The sequence below is a fragment of the Bombyx mori genome, chromosome 18, assembly GCF_030269925.1.
Source record: "Bombyx mori chromosome 18, ASM3026992v2".
NCBI lineage: Eukaryota > Metazoa > Arthropoda > Insecta > Lepidoptera > Bombycidae > Bombyx > Bombyx mori.
Genome location: NC_085124.1, coordinates 8,024,600 through 8,042,186, shown reverse-complemented (window position 1 = coordinate 8,042,186; position 17,587 = coordinate 8,024,600). Strand labels below are relative to the sequence as shown.

Below are 17,587 nucleotides of genomic sequence, written 5' to 3'. Positions count from 1 at the left end.
ACACTACTCTTAACTCATCCAGCAAACCCATCACCCCTGCTCCATTGGATAGGGAAATTTTCTGCCGGGCAAAAGGATTTTCCCTGTGGCCTATCCCATGCCCCCGTTGACTATACTGAGACCTTAGAACTTATATCTCAAGGTGGGTGGCGCATTTACGTTGTAGATGTCTATGGGCTTCAGTAACCACTTAACACCAGGTGGGCTGTGAGCTTGTCCACACAACTAAGCAATAAAAAAAAAAGGTAGCTGGACGACCCAGTAGCTTAAACTTGCCGAAATGTTAAATTTAGAGCTTCAAATTTATAAATTTAACGAAATACAATATAACATAGGACTAAGATTAGGAAGCTGTATTCAACTTGCATTGAGATACACTTCTTTTTTTAGTTTCGGGAGCGGTTACCTTCTTCTGCTTATTCTCAGTCGTTGAGTTTTTTGCAGAGTGATGTGCTAGTGCTCTTGCTGATGCAGCTTGCCGCATGATACCACGCCATTTGTCATTTAAGATCAATCTGGTGCACTCGTGTAAGCGTCTGCCTACATTACTTTATCTGGTGGTCCATCGCATGGGTGGCGTGATCTGGTTTCTTCCATTCTGCCTTACCACGTCTTCCTTGCACACTGTATATTCAGTAAAGTTGTCAAATCTGAGTGCCACGATTCCAGGGATAACATTTTTGACTGCATGTCACGGATACCAGAACCCATTGATTCTACAACGTGAATACGGCTATGCACTTCTATAGAGAGGATCTCTCTATAAGAGATCTAAATCTGAATAATTCTGCTTACATCAACTGAGTGGGAAGACAGTTCTGTTCTAACGCCCAATGTTTGTTCGGTTTGTTCATTTACTTTATTGGATGCATTTTTTATCTGACTTCAAAAAGGTTAGCTTATTTATATGTCACCTCACGTCATTTGTAAGCAGTAAGACTGGTGCTATAGAATTATTTTTTTCTTACCGTATAGGTAGCTAGCCTTGGCAGGCTATTTCAGCTTTACCTTAGCGTGTAGGTGAGCTTTCGGGGCTCAAGCCGGAGGTGTTGCTAACACTGGCCCTAGCAAGAGCAGTGCTTCGTAGAATCTACCACTGGATCAGAAATGCGACCCACTGAGAAGATCCGGCGAGACACTCAGTGGGCTGTGTCTATCGGTTAATTTACTCGTCGAGCCTTTCGCGCAAGCAACGTGTTTGGCAAGGACGGTGACCGGTGTTTGCGGTACCTAAAAGCACAATAGAAATATCATGAAAATTGGTTCGATAATTTCGTTTTTAAATCAAATCAACTGGTCTAATTTGTCATTTGTATAAACAAAATTGAGTATTTTGCTTATTAATAAGTTTAATTGAAGTTGAAAAATTTTAATAAAATTCATACAATTTTGGCCATGCATCCGAAACGTGAAATTTTAATGCGCGACATTCAGGTAAACTTCAACCTTCTGGTAACCCTAACACACATGCATAGATATGTTTCTGTGAGATATTTATGTACCAAATTTCGACATCGAGGCCGAGCATGCACTTGCTAAAAACTTTAAATGTCAACTCGGATTGACACTAAGTATGTGAACACGGTATCTCAAGTGGTACAAGTGAGAGTTACAATGCAACTGTATAAAGAACCAGTCTAATCTTATACGTTGTAAAGTTCTTGGGAATGAATTTCATCAACAACACAAAAATCGGATTTTAATGTTACTGTTGCGTTTCGATATAAAAAATTATACCATATAAAACTAATACTTGTAATTAAAAGTCTTTGAGTTTTTTTTTTTTTTTTTTAATATAAAAGATAACTTTCAAATTTCAATTGTTTCGAATTTTCATCATCATCATCAGCAGCCCACAGTCGTCCACTGTTGGAAATAGGCCTCTCCAAATCCACACCACTGAGCCCGGCCTACTGCTTTCCTCATCCACTTCTTGCCCGCCATCGTTCGGAGGTCATCGCACCACCTAGCCAGGGGGCGTCCTAAGGGGGCGATTCGAATTTTACCTATGAATAAATACCCATTAATATCAATTAATACCAATTAATAAACCTATTACCCATAAATTGTACCCACAAAAACTGTGGGTAACATTTTGCATACTTAATCAGGGCAATTTCTTAACCTAAGCCCATTCAGTTTCTCGCCAGATCTTCTTAGCAGGTCGTAGTTCTGATCCGTTGGTAGACTCACGCAGAGTACAGGCCGGGTTATGTCGGACTCTGGCGCCACCACGGTAGAACTGAAGCCAGAGAATGAAGATCAATCAATCTTCTTTATTGAAGATCAATCAAATTGAAGCCTTTCAATTCTGGGCCGTTTTCTCGACTGCACAGAGGTATCTCCTCCCATGAAGCAAAAGTTGCCTTCCTGAGGTAACAACAACTTTTTCAAACTGGACATTTTGCTCAGATATTTTACTCCTGTTTCTATTAAGCACGGGTACGGTCCCCTGGGACGACCTCATGAATTAACACCCAAAAGCTATGCATTCCGTCGCCGGGCGGGAAAACTTGGGATTAGTTTTAGAAATCCAAAGGCAAGAAGAAAATACATCATAATATAAACAAAAAGGTATACAACAAAAGTAGAAGAATAGGGATAGAAGAATAACAAAACAATAAACAAACAACAACGAAGTGAAAGGATAGAAAAACTGAAAAGAAAACGAAAACAACATAAAACAAAACTAAAAGACGGAAAACAAACTCAAAATAATATTGGAAAAAGTCTGGAAGCCCGAACTGCCTGGAATAAACATCCCATGCTGGTTTAGTATCTGTTTGGTTTGATACCTTGCATCTGAGAATAGTGCCCAGAGGCCTCGTTATTCGCCACCTACGGACGCTCCCGGTAAAAGATAAGCATCTCCCTCGGGGTGGTATGACCTGCATACACCTCCACGGATTAGTTGCATGTAAAAGTACTTTACAGCAGTCAAGCTTACAGCTTAGGCACAAAATTTTGTGTATCAATTCAGCTATATATATTTTATGCATTTAATTATTTTATAAAATGCATTTGTTTAATATGCCTATGACTGAAAAATTATTATAGTATTTTAGAAAAACTTTATTTAAAAAATTCTCAGTCTATTAGTAATCTCTCTATCTATTAGTCTGTTTATGAAATAAATTTCCAAATTATATATTAGAATTTCAGTCAAGTGAAATAAGCAATGGTTATGAAAAACAAAAACAAAAAAACGCTCCATTTACTTTACTGACAGTGACTAGTTGCATAATGGCGAGTGGAAGCAGCGCTGTGTAACAAGAAAAGAAGCAATTTATTTTGCGTTGTAATTGAATTGGCTAATCAACAACTACAGCGGCTGGCTGTTAGACAGGTGATTTTAAATGAACAATTATAAAAATCAAATATTTCGAAGGTTTCGTGAAAGAAAACTGTGTAATCGTATCGAGTGATGCGAGAATTCAAAAGACTTAAAACACTATCGATTTACCTAAAACAATTATTCAGGAACTTGTATAATAAATTCATTTATTAATTAAATTGCGTAGTTACGGAGGTAATGGCAAATCGTTATCCCGCATAGACAGACACTATCGTTTGGTATTTTTCTGAGGAAAGGATTGATAGCAACTGCAATACTAATGAAACTTTAACACCAAATAACCCAAAATGGTGGTCTTCACATTGTGACTTATTAAGTTAAATTATACGGGGTGCTATTGTTATTAAATCGCAGCAAAGGGATTATAGAAATCTATGTTGATCTAAAACGTATCATTATAATATATTTACAATGTTTGTTTGTAATAAAATATACTCAAGACTGTGACCGGAACAAATTGGAGAAAAATCGCAATAAAATAATTTCCGCTAATGCAGACTTACGGTGGGATTGAAATGAGCGTCGCACCAAAAACGTTACGAATGAAATAATAGTATGTTTATGAAAATGATAAAACAGAAAATAACCTTTCATATTGCTATTAACACATAAACTACACTTGAAGGCAAAAGTAACAAAACAACATAATAGTAATCTTGGCCATGGCTAACCCCCTCCAAAATCTGGTAATTACTTCAATGCCGCAATATTCGACATGCAATAGTTTAATTAAAACTGGTTTAATATACGACTGCTATGCACTCGGAACGAATTGATTGGAATATTATAACAATTTAAAGATTTACACTATCTTACGTGAAACTCAAGATGCGTTTGCAAACCCAACTACCTCTTTCTTTCCTATCCAATTTTACTTTCATCTCAACCTCTGCACTAATTTCTGTTGTAATGCTACGTTCCCCTCATCTGTTTAGGAGTGATGGTATTCAAGTCATCATAGACGGTTATCAAATGAATATTTGAAGCCTTATGAAAGATAAAAGTCGAGAATGTAATTTGATCGTAAATATGTATAACAATTGCCGAGCCCCACTGCACGGTTTTGCGCCTACGCATCACGACATCATTGAATAATTCAAGAATGTTAAACAGACGTTTCTTAATCGTGCATTTGAATATAGTGTAAGGCAATCAAACCGAAAGTCAGAATATTACTGTGAATTAGTCGGTAGTAATTTTATGGAGCTCGTTTTAAAGAAAACAACTTTATATTTTTATGAAGTGCGATATTCTATAGCGTGACTATACAATAACACACTTCACAAATTATAGTTCCTTAGAAATTGTATTATATTTTAGTTTGTTTAGTAGGTTTTTAATGAAACACGAAGACGAGTTATAACTATTTTTGAATAGTAAAAGCAGATGCAATATTCTAAATTAATTGTAATGAGAATTGTTTAGACGACTTATGTTCGAGCGTTTCGAAATATAGTATGTTTTAATTACAGTTACTATATTTATTTGCTATCTACAGAAGTATTCATCTATATAATCCTTTTTTAAACATCTTTTTTAATTTTTGTCTATAGAAAACAATTCTAAGTCTCATTTCAAACTCACAACATAAAATATAACTTAAATTTATTCGCTTAATAAGCTCTCATGCGTTAATATACAGATTGATCAATATTTATATTAAATTATTTAAATTAACTTTAATCTAGTTTAACAAATCACGATGGTCCTAAATTTAAGTAAAATCTAAACTTTTACGGAAAAACGATTGATCTTGACTTTTAAAACTACACAAAGAACATCCTATATTTTAATCATTTAACATTACCGGCTTTAGTGGTGGTCCATACCACGTTGAAAGCACCGGTCCTCGTTTAATCACTAAAGTCAAACAACGTCGGGCGTGAGTCTGCTCTGGGATGGGTACACGGGAACACCACGTGATGTTAGCTTTTATTCTACGGGCGAACTAACCCATAGACATAGCCCATTGAGTTTCTCACCGCATCTTCCCAGTGGGTCGCCATTTCGATCCGGTGGTAGATTCTGCGAAGCATTGCTCTTGCTAAGGCTAGTGTTAGCAAATTCTCTCAGGTTGAGTCAATGAGCTCACTTACCCGTCCGGGCGTAGCTAGAATAACCTCTTAGTCTCCCAGCGAATAGGTAGGAGGAAAAAATAGCTTTTACCTATAGACGCATACGCACAACCCATTTTCGTTTTCGTTTCGAGTTTCTCGCCGCATCTTCTCAGTTTGGTGCGATTATAATACGGTGTTAGAATCAGTGAAATCCAACGAAATTGATAGGGCTAGTGCTAGTGGATCCTCCTTGGTTTTAAGCCCTGTGTGCTCACTTACCAAACCGCGCATAGATGGAACAGCCCTTCTGGCTATCCATGATTAGTCACATGCCTATGACTTATTCATAGTTAAAATATACAGACCATATCTTATTTACCCTGAACAAATTTAAAGCTATTTAGCTTTTTTTTTGATAAATTTAGTTTTCGAAATTACGTTTTTCACTGTTGTATTGTGTGAAATAAGTGTTTTTTTAATATAGTGCTTAGATGGGTGGACGAGCTCACAGCCCACCTGGTATTAAACGCAAATTATAATTTTGCGGGTTTCATTTTTATTACACGATGCTATTCCTTCACCGTGGAAGTCAATCGTGAACGTATTTCGTTGAGTACGTATTTCATTAGAAAAATTGGTACACGCCTGAGATTCGAACATCGGTGCATCGCTCAACACGAACACACCGGACGTCTAATCCGTTAGGCCACGACGGCTTCAAAATGTGTGTGTGCTAATAATATGTGTGTCTTAACATTACAGTACGAAAAAATGCATTTTTAAATCCACTACAAATTAATCCAGTCACTAACTAAGCTGACTTTAGTCAAGTATTTCGGTTCAGACAGGCATAATATTTTTGTTCCCGGCTACTCCGGCTTGGGATGTTATTTCAATCCGGTTTCTATTATACCGGTGGCATCACCTGGCATGCAAATTGTGCGTCAATAATGTAGTTATTGAAGCGTGAATCACTTTGGGTGGTACAAATAGTAAACGTACGCGAATTTTTAATGTATTTTGAAATAACATTAAATATTTTTTACTCTATTTTTGTTTCTTTGCCAAGGACATCGTTCTCTGACGTCATCTATGTGAGAACAAAATTTCTTGGTTAAAATGTTTAGTTTCCGAGATCTGGGTCTATTCTTTCTTGTAGCAAGAGCTGAATCGTGCTTAGTGGCGTGCAATCTGCTGATAATGACGTGAATTCTTGTCTCATATGTCAATATTTGGTACCCACAACAAAAAGGAAAATCTTCGTTTGAGATTTCTGGTTCGAAAAGGTTTAACTCTTCGATTTAATATAATACAAAAAAAAACTATTCGACAAAAAACTATGTTTGATTTATTGTGTTCATCTTAATCAACTTAGAGCCGAAGTAAATAACTTTTATCAATGCAAATTATAGGCAACCTAAATAAAGTTTTATTTCAAATTTCAATAATATAGAAAATACATAGATGAATACTAAGATCTTATATGACAACTACACCCCAACAACGTATTGCAGCTTGTTAAATATAGTCTATTTGTGGAAATCATGTGTCGTTATTATCTCTGCGTTGTCGTCAAGAGCATAGCCGTTTAGTGGTATACAGGGTGTGACTAAATGAAGCGTTCGAGTTGCGGTGAAAAGAGAAATTTACACGTTCAGATTTCCAACGTTTTGTTAAATAATGCGGTTTAAATATATTATGCTTATAACTTTTTTGTTCGCGATGTTTTTATTACCATCAAGCTATTTCCTATATAATTGTTACGCGCTGGGGTTCGGGATAAATAAAATTTCACCAAAGTACAACTTATAAACTGTATTTAACACTTAAAACACTTCACAAACACTCAACAAACACTTTAAAACTCTCAATTCGCTTGTTCCGCTTCGCTTCAGATGATTCCTTCGCTGTTTCGCTTCGAGTAGTTCCGATTACTGACTGACTGCGTTTTTTTTTTTTTTTTTTATGATTGAAAGTTTACTGGTGGCCCGAAGGCCTTTCCAGTTTCACCAGGACAGGTGGGCGAGCAAAGGCTCAGCCAAGAGGGGTGGGATTTGCTAACAACTGCCCGAGCGCCTCCGAAGGAGACCTAACAACTCAAGAGCAATTGTTTCGCGAATGAATCTACTACCGGATCGGAATCGCGACCCGCTGAGAAGATCCGGCGAGAAACTCAGCGGGCTGATGCATGGGTTAGACTGACTGCGTGCCATCCCTACAACGCTTTTATAGCCGATACCTCATCACTAGTATTATCGAGAATATTCTACTCATCTCTAGTAGTAGTTTCCGCTATCTGTCAATTGATGGCGTTGTAGTTCTCGAGCATGCTGGATCCTTCGATATTCGTGCGACTATTCGGTGACAGATGGCGCTACTCTTACCGGCGTAACATTATTAACATTCAGATGGAGACTTATACGTTTGTACAAATTGATCTGCGTAATATTTTTTCAATACTAACGAAGTTGAAAATTGCTCCAATAAAAATGCAACATCTCGGTTTTCAAAGTTTTTTTAGCGTTCCTGTTACCTGTATCTTGTACCGTATTTTCCACGAGCCCTTTTTTTTGCTTAGACTGGTGGATGAGCTCACAGCCCGCCTGGTGTTAAGTGGTTACTGGAGCCCATAGATATCTACAACGTAAATGCGCCACCCACCTTGAGATATAAGTTCTAAGGTCTCAGTATAGTTACAACGGCTGCCCCACCCATCAAACCGAAACGCATTACTGCTTCACGGCAGAAATAGGCGGGGTGATTGTACCTACTCATGCGGACTCACAAGAGGTCCTACCACCAGTAAAAATCTAAGCAATACAATAATTGGAATACTAATTGGAGCAATACTATAATTAATACAGCGCATCGGAAAAAATCTGAATCACATCATGTTCCGCGGACAGAATAGTTTACATCTCATAGCAGCTCCTTTTACCAGCTCTATGTATAGAATGAAGAAGAGAGTTGGGTAGGAAAATAAGTAACAGCTACTACAGATGCAAGCGGAATTTGTTTTAATAAAAAATCAAATATTTATTACGTAAAACCTTCATTGTTGCTATAAACCAACACTTAGTGTCAAGAAGAATATATTACTGACGTAATTTGTTATTTGGCTGAGCAAGAAACTGATTTTTTGCCTTTAATAGGTTTGGGAATAATAAATAAAACTCACTACAATTCATAGTAGAATTACATTTTAGAAACATGGATCTGTAAATAGTAAACTTTACTTTAAGCTTATGTACGAGTATAATGCTCCGTCAGTAGAAAATGCTATTTCCGCAATGATGACTTAAACGATCCTTGTACTCAATGGGTCAGACCAGCAATTAACCGGTGTTTCCATAAAAAGAACTGAACAGTTATTCGACTTCATTGGCCTTATCGCTCCATAAGTCTTGGACTAGTATAATTCCTTCCATAGATAATCTGATTCATCTGTTATTGAATCTATCATGTAGAATTTTTAACTCTAATATTCTGAAATTGGTTTTATTGTTATTTGTTTAGTGATTTTATTTTCTTGTTTGGAAAACTGTATATCTATATACAAGTATACGACAACATAACATCTTATTCTTGCGGTGTCTTATCCATTCATTTTTCGAGTATCCTTGTTTAGGTCCAAGTCATTGTTTCTCTTAAAGTTTTCTCATCATAATCCATTTGGCACCTGATAGATATCGCGACACGTGACGGAGATATTCAGTTTTGCCCTTTTCGGTGATAACTAACAACTGTCAGGTTTTATCGACCTAATCGTTTATGCGATTCCGAAGTGTGCAGGGGTAGCACCATATTTCAAATGCCTCAAGACATTTTTCGTGTCCATCTTCCAATATCTATTATTCACAACGGTACAATCAATTTAAATTTAGAAATTTTTGTAGTACATACAGATGATGTATGTATGTCGAACGCCATTAATTAGTTTCTAATCCAAAATTCATCCAAAAAAGTATCGGGAATGGATGAATTGTTTATGGTACATTGGCACTACTATTTTCCATTTTGGCGCGAAGTCTGAGTTGCATCTGTTATTTAGTTAAAAACAGTTCTGCTTTTTGTTATATTTTATCATTTATAGTGTGTATTGCGAATTTCATAATAAATATAAACATCGCAAAGAGTTTGTCTTAAATTTTGCATCATCAATGAAAATTCGTATTCAAAATGTTTAGGAAGGCTTAAAACATGTGCTTAGGGATCTATTCTAAACCTATTCAAAGCCTTTAAATCGATCGAGATTCGATGGTAAAATTGCTTCGCTCTGTTAGGCCAACAACATCTGCAACTGAAGTATGTATGTGTATTAACTTCACACTAAACTTAACACAAAAGTGACGAAAATAATGACCTAAAATCCTCATTCAAACTCGAGAGAAATAGCTTTTGAAATTTCTGCGTCTCATGAATCAATCCGTATCATTTTAAATAATCACTTAGGTGTGAAACGCGTTGTAGCTGGTGACGAGACTTAAGCTTACGAGCTTAACATGCAAACTAGTCAACTAGCTTCGACTTCGCTTTACTGGTGGTAGGACCTCTTGTGAGACCGCGCGGGTGGGTACCACCACCCTGCCTATTTCTGCCGTGAAGCAGTAATGCGTTTTGGTTTGAAGGGTGGGGCAGCCGTTGTAACTAAAAAAACTTGAGACTTTAGAACTTATATCTCAAGGTGGGTGGCGCATTTACGTTGTGGATTTCTATGGGCTCCAGTAACCACTTAACACCAGGTGGGCTGTGAGAACGTCCAGCCACATAAGCAATAAAAATTTTTTTTAAAAAAGTGGCGCCTTCCAACTGAGTTTGTACCGAAAACATAAGGTCAAAGTCAAAGACATGTTGACTATTTCCTTTGACTATCAAACAGTAAATAAAGTATATCATTTGATAGTTATTCAGCGTTTAAAAGTACAAATTCGTCAAAAAAGGCCAGTTTTGCGGAAAGACAATTCTTGGATTTTGCACCATGATAATTTGTTTTCCGCATCCATCTTATTCCATATTATCCAACCGATTTCTTTATTTTTTTAAGCCTAAATTAGCTCTACGTTTTTATTCCGTAGAATATGTAAAGGAAAATTCGTGGTGAGAATTTCACAAAATTCCGGGAAAAGCATTTAAAAAATATTGTGATAATTAGGTTAATCGTTGGCATAAGCATATTGGAGTATACTTTGAAGGTAATATAATAAATTTGTATTAATAACTAACATTTTGTGTGTTATTGATATTTTCCCGGTTCTTTCTTGGTAGAGTAGATATATGTAGGGTAGAATATTCATGCTATAAAAATTCATCTTCATACCTCAATCTGAACGGTGGCAGTCATTTCGTGTCAATTTTAATGACTTAACAAGAAGTGCACTTATTTCTCCATATAAATAATAGCGAAAAAAAAACTATTGCATATCGCATACAATATAATCTATGAATATAGAGTAGGAATATCTAAAGATTAACTTTTCCATATCAATACATAGTAGTAAAGACTAAGGAAATAACTATACCATTAGATTCACATAAAAAACACGAGTACTTTGTTAATTTTTAAATATTGAATAAAAAAGTTTCATAATCTACCTAAAAAGCACATGGTCGCGCGTGAACTAAAAATTGTTACAACGCGTCAGATCTTCTGCATTGAATTTGTATAAACGCAATGAACAACTGCATTAACCAGTGCTAATAATAAAGACCATTAAAATATTAACCCTAAAGTCTTATCGAACAGCCTCCTGGCCGCGATAGGGAGTCGCTGCCCTATACTGAGGCACTGGAATGAAGTCCATATTGGCTCAAGACCAGCCATGGTCAATGTAAAATAAATAAAATGAATTGCCTTTTTTAAGAAATATTTTGTATTACTGACACTTCAAGATTTTGTATTACTAACACTTCATATGGAATTTAATTCTGAAATAAAAATGTATTATTATTATTATCGAGTTAGAAAATTATGCGTTTCACATAACGCACTAAGGCATATGATCTCTATCATTTTACGAGCACAATAAAAGCCGGGAGCCGTGACTGGTGAGCATGTGAGCATGTAGGTCGACCGCAATCGATGTTATACAACCAACTTACACGATTATTTTACTAAACTTCACTATGTTTGATTTACGATTGTTTATCAAAAGTACGGACTGAATTTTAAATGAATTCGTTACTCAGGGTACAATTTCTAACACTGCTACATATAAATACATGAAAAAACTTGTTCATAAAAACTAAGTTTTTTTTATTGTTGCAATCAGATAAACACCCGGCCCGCCTGATGTTAAGTAGTCGTAATTGGTTATAGATATCAGCTATGTCAGCGACACAGCCAAACCGCTGCGTCTCGCTCGTAGGGCAAGGAATTACAAAACAGGTAGAGTTTCATCAACTTGTAGTTTTCAAACGTTAGTTGCACGAAGGTATATATGTGATATATTACATGAAGGTATATATATGAAGGTAGATTATGCACCGGTGCTCGAATGAAATACGTACTCAACAAATATTCACGATTGACTTCCACGGTGAAGGAATAACATCGTGTAATAAAAATAAAACCCACATAATTATAATTTGCGTAATTACTGGTTGTAGGACCTCTTGTGAGTCCGCGCGGGTAGGTACCACCACCCTGCCTATTTCTGCCGTGAAGCAGTAATGCGTTTCGGCTTGAAGGGTGGGGCAGCCGTTGTAACTATACTTGAGACCTTAGAACTTATATCTAAAGACGGGTGGCGCATTTACGTTGTAGATGTCTATGGGCTGCAGTAACCACTTAACACCAGGTTTAACTTAAGATTACAAGTTATGGAGATTTTAGTTTTAAAAAGTACATAGGGAAATTTATGGGCAAAAATAAATACTTTGTGTTCAACGATGAGTTGTTTAAGCTCCAGCCTACAGATGTCCAGTAGTGGATGTAGGTGTCCTCCAAGTTTGTCATAACGATCGTTATTGCTCTGCCCGCATCCTACGAGGTCTATGCGGCCTTTCAACAGGTCGTCGGTCCTCTTTGTGGGACACACGCTACCACAAGATTTTTATCCCAATACAATTGAGATTTTATACTTCCATTAAGAGTTTTTAGTTGCATCACGGAGTTTTATATTTACATATTTATTGCGTAGCGATCGAAAGTGCCCTTCGCCAGGTATGCTTCGTCCGTCTAAAATGACAGTAAAAAATTAAAATATTTTGTCTGGAGAAAAATTGAATATCACATTTTGATTTGCACGAGCCAAAGGTACTACATAAATGCAAAGAAGGACATAAAATATTCTCACATCGTTAAGATATTTTTAGGTTTATTCACACGCCAGAGGGCGTTCAAAGTTCTAGAGCACTTCTAGAACTTTCTATTTGCTCATTCTGTACTCAGTTCATATAATAGTAAGTATATCGGAACATTCACACATCAGATTTGCAAGAAAATGACCTCGCACCGTTGCTTCCACGTCCACGCGCCTATCTTCAATTAGATGACATTACATTGTAATTATTGAGGTCAAATATACGCAACACATTAAGTATATGATTCTCATAAAAGTTTCTGACATTTCGTGCATCGTAATAGCCGAAGGAGAAAACATTTTTTTTTTATAACGACAACAATTGTAAAAGCTGTTCTAATGTGCTATTAAGTGCATTCGTGATTTGTTTTAGCTAATCGCAAAGTGGCCAAGAAACGTTTTCTCTTGTTTTTAAAATAGAATATAAACAAATAGGTACAATAATGATCGCGTAATAGACATAGAGATCTAAAGGAAATATCAGCAAAACAAGTTCTTCAATTATCTTCAATGTCATATTACAGACACTCTTGTACCGTATCCAGGTTTGCGGGTTTTAATGTCAGGAAATGAATTAGGGTTTAATCCAGCCACGAGAGAAAATTAAATCGTTTCTAAACGATCGGATTCTATTAACTTAAATTAAGAAAACCTGTGTAAACACAATGACATACTTATATAGATATTTTATCTAAAAATGGACGAAATAATGGCTAAAACTACTACTACTACCACTGGTAGTGCCCAGAACCTAGTGGAATGGAATAATAAGTAAGAATTTGCTTTAAAAATATTACATGTGCATACTTTCGATTTTCACTAGTTGCGGGATTAATTAAAGCTGTTTGTCCGTGACCACGAAAATTGTAAAGTTTTTGAGGAAGCGATTTTTGCGTCGCAAATAATAAAATGATAAAGAAACACGAGATTAAGCCGTAAAAGTATTTTTAATTATAGATTTTAGGTACCTAAATAAAACATTTGTGCACTAGAAAGTATGACAGCTTTAACTTAATTTTAGCAGCGCTATCTAGCGTCCTATAGTGGTACGAATTGTAAAGTCGAAGCACAATGTGCTTCACAACAAACTTTTTATTCATTTTTACTGCAGCTTTCAAGTAAAGATTTTTGATTTGATTAGATACACATTTATTTTAGTTTCTATCCTGTTATTTTTATCTTGTTTTTGTACAATTCTCAAGTGTTCTAACGTGAAAACACGCGGCTTACGGACTCTATGTCAGCTGTCCTGGTTCTGCGCGAATCCGCTAGATGCTCCACTGTGCCGCCGCGAAGCGCGATTCAATATGGCGGCACCATTCGCCTCTAGAACAGGGCGGGGAGAACAGTCGCCGAATCGACATTACAATACCTACGCGTATTTTGACGAAAACGACGTGTCCGTGACTAAAACGCGGGTGAAATTGTGAAATAATTGTGTGTTTCAGTGTTAATTTACAACGTTTGTGTTATCATTTGTGCATAATAGTGTTTTTGTGATGAAAAAGTCCAAGGACTTTAGGGTAACAATGTCTAGTAGTTGACATGTTTATCTGTGTCGTGTGTGAAGATTTTCCCTTCGCGTGAGGAGGTGCGGTGCGCTTGTGTGTGTGGTTAACGTCGATGTGTGTGTGTCAGTGGCCGTGGATGTGGATATACGAGACGATTTAATGATGGATTGCATTTCCAAGGATCTATAGGTAAAATTACTCAATCTGTTTTGACCTTGTTTGTTTATTTTACAGCTCACTAAGCGATGTTCTCGCCTACATCAATTTTTATTGAACGCATTCTGTGATTGCTTTGTTTAAACTAACTACTAGCTATAGATTAGTGATCGTAGTAGAGCAGTTTCTTAAGGGTTTGTCCTTGAATCGATAAGGATAAAGTATTTTAAAACACTTCAGTAAAATAATTTTCCTTTTTTTCCGTTAAATTTTAACCATTTACGAATAATACGGATTGGTCTTAAGAGTTATTTTATTTTTATTTACACAAAAAAAATATTAAGTCTCGCGGCTTAAAATATGACAAAAACGATGACAATAAATTAACATAAATTTATTTTAAAAATAATCATTTTTAATTATTTTTTACGATAAACATAATGACTTTAAGTTCTAATTGGTTTTTAATAACCACTTATTGAAACTTACTGGAAAATATTAATACAATATTTCTCATCAGGACTATCTATTAAAAATAAATCGAAAAATAAAAGGGCTTCGTATTAAAGAATTCACACTTAGATAGTCTTGCTTGCATACGAATGAATTATAATTCATTATATTCATGCAGAGTCGCACCAGAGTATGGTTCCCCTCGCTCTGTGCACTGCCTCTGGTTATCAACTTACGAAATGTCTAAGTCCGTCTTATTCTGACAAACTGCCATTGTGATCGCTCTGTCCCTTTTTGGCGCATATTGCGCGTTTTTCTTCTTTTGCCGCGTCATATGGCAATGCCAAGCTATAAGAGTAGAGCGATTGAAAATTAAACGGATGATAAACTACTATTAGGATTATATCGGGTGGGTCGATCCAAGCGCGCTGCTAGGCCATGAGTCTGATCCCAATTGATTCGAGTCCTTTGTTTAGAGAAGGGTTGGCTAATAAGAGGGTAGAGGCCAACGTTAAGGGTAGGTAACCGCGCATCGAGACCGCGCAGTTAGATCCGTGGTACCCGAGAGCGTCGCACGTGGGTCTCTCCGGAAAATTTGCCGCGAATTCTTTTGTCCTCTAAGTACTTAAATCAGTGACAAATGGGATTGAATCATTCACGGAGCTGCTCGTTGAATTTTACGAGCGTGTGAGTGGCCTGGACGGTAAATTGGGTTAACTTAATTATCTTTTACTGTATAAGTTACATATATACGAGTATATGCCGAAATATTTGAAGTAGACTTATCGTAATACTTTAATTGTATGTGAATATTGCGAACATGGAATTATAAACGTATTATTCCACTAAGACTTAAGTATCATCGTTAAAAGCTTACGATTTTTATTTTTATTTTCGTTCGTTCTGTTGTTAATTTTAAATGACTAAACATTTGTTTGCGGTACATAAGTCATTGCTATCACAATTAAACAGTGCAGTATAACATGGGGAGTCTTAAGTGGAAATGTCTGAGTTTGTTATTCATGGGACCCGTTATGCAAAATAAAACGCCGAATTATGCAAATACGATTTGCGAATACGATCGTTGCATCTTTATACTAGATAAGTTTACATGAAATGTAAATAGATAAACACTTGTCTCCTAAACAAGATACTCTAAAACTTTAAGATTCCGAATTTTCGAATTATCATATAAATCATAATTTCGTATTCATAGGCTCAAAGCTTTTGCGGGCGACGTTACTTAAAAGGATTCCAGCAAAGCAGGGCCAGCGCTAGATAATTAGGCGAGTAATAAAATAATAGTACTGAAGTTACTTGTGAAAGCTTGTTAATTGGAACTATAAAACTTGTGCGTGAGTGGAAACATAATTCTTCTTATTATACGACTATGCAAGGTCATTAGCATACCGTAAAAGCTCTTTGGGAATCGTTGGACTAGGTTTGTTAGTCGGGACATAGGAGGGCTAGTTTACGTGGCTAATTTATTTTATTTTATTGCATAGATGGGTGGACGAGCTCACAGCCCACCTGGTGCTAAGTGGTTACTGGAACCCATAGACATCTACAATGTAAATGCGCCACACACCTTGAGATATAAGTTCTAAGGTCTCAGTATAGTTACAACGGCTGCCCCACGTTTCAAACCTTATTAGCAAGCATTATTGCTTCACGGCAGAAATAAGCAGGGTGGTGGTACCTACCCGTGCGGACTCAAGAGGTCGTACCACCAGTAAACAAAATAAAAGTTGATTAAATGATGTACGTGAGTTAAATACTGAGTAAGAAAGCAGCGGTAGCTTGATAGGCTGACATACCCGTGTTTTCCGTATGTCATGTAAGAAAGAGCATTATGACATGAAAGTCAAGTACCATTGTAACTGTCACTAATGAAAGAAGAAAGACGATAATGGAACTCCCCTGATGGTCAGCAATGTCACTGACACAGACAAGAAATCTATTGCAGATGGTACTATGACTAAAACCTTCGCTAAAGAGCAAACAACAACTGTATCAAGTGTCAAGTAAAATCGTAAAAACCATGTCCGTAATTGATACGATTACGAAAAACATTCATTTTAATAGAAATAAAAATTTTAAATTCATGTAAAACGATATAAAAATTAATCATTGATCTGAACAGATTTTATTGTTGTCACTTTAAAATAATCATGATAGTCAAATATCGGGACTACTACCGCATTACTTTGAGATTACTTTTTACTGGTGGTAGAACCTCTTGTGAGTTCGCACAGGTACCACCACCTTGCCTATTTCTGCCGCAAAGCAGTAATAATGCGTTTCGGTTTGAAGTGCGGGGTAGCCGTTGTAACGTGTGACCTTAGAACTTATATCTCAAGGTGGGTGGCGCATTTACGTTGTAGATGGCTATGGGTTCCAGTAACCACTTAACACCAGGTGGGAGGTAAGCTCGTCCACCCATCCAAGCAATAAAAATAAAAATAAGATAAGCGTGATCTAAATTAATTTGTATAAATACAGAAGAAAAAAAACGTACAACTAAACAGCAATTTGTTCTTTTTCCAAAGCAATTAACTTAAAAGACAGTTGACAGGACGATCAATTAAATAAAATGTGTTTGGAAATGCATTAAACGTGAAGCTTTTTACAACAAACACTTCTCACTACTTCGAATTCTAAAAATGATACTGCTATTCTTGAAATCGCAAGTCTCTCCTAAGAATTCGAACCGTATTTCGGTGTTTTCATAACAAACCAACTAATTAATGTCGT

General features: G+C 36.4%; 1 protein-coding gene across 1 annotated transcript in view; it reads left to right on the top strand.

Annotated features, from left to right (window-relative positions):
* The first annotated feature begins 14,017 nt into the window (after positions 1-14,017).
* LOC101746298 (uncharacterized) overlaps positions 14,018-17,587 on the top strand; it is a 265,185-nt gene continuing 261,615 nt past the window's right edge. The window contains exon 1 of the mRNA XM_012692077.4: positions 14,018-14,413. The gene's annotated coding sequence lies outside the window, so the exon portion shown is untranslated. The remainder of the gene's footprint in view (positions 14,414-17,587) is intronic.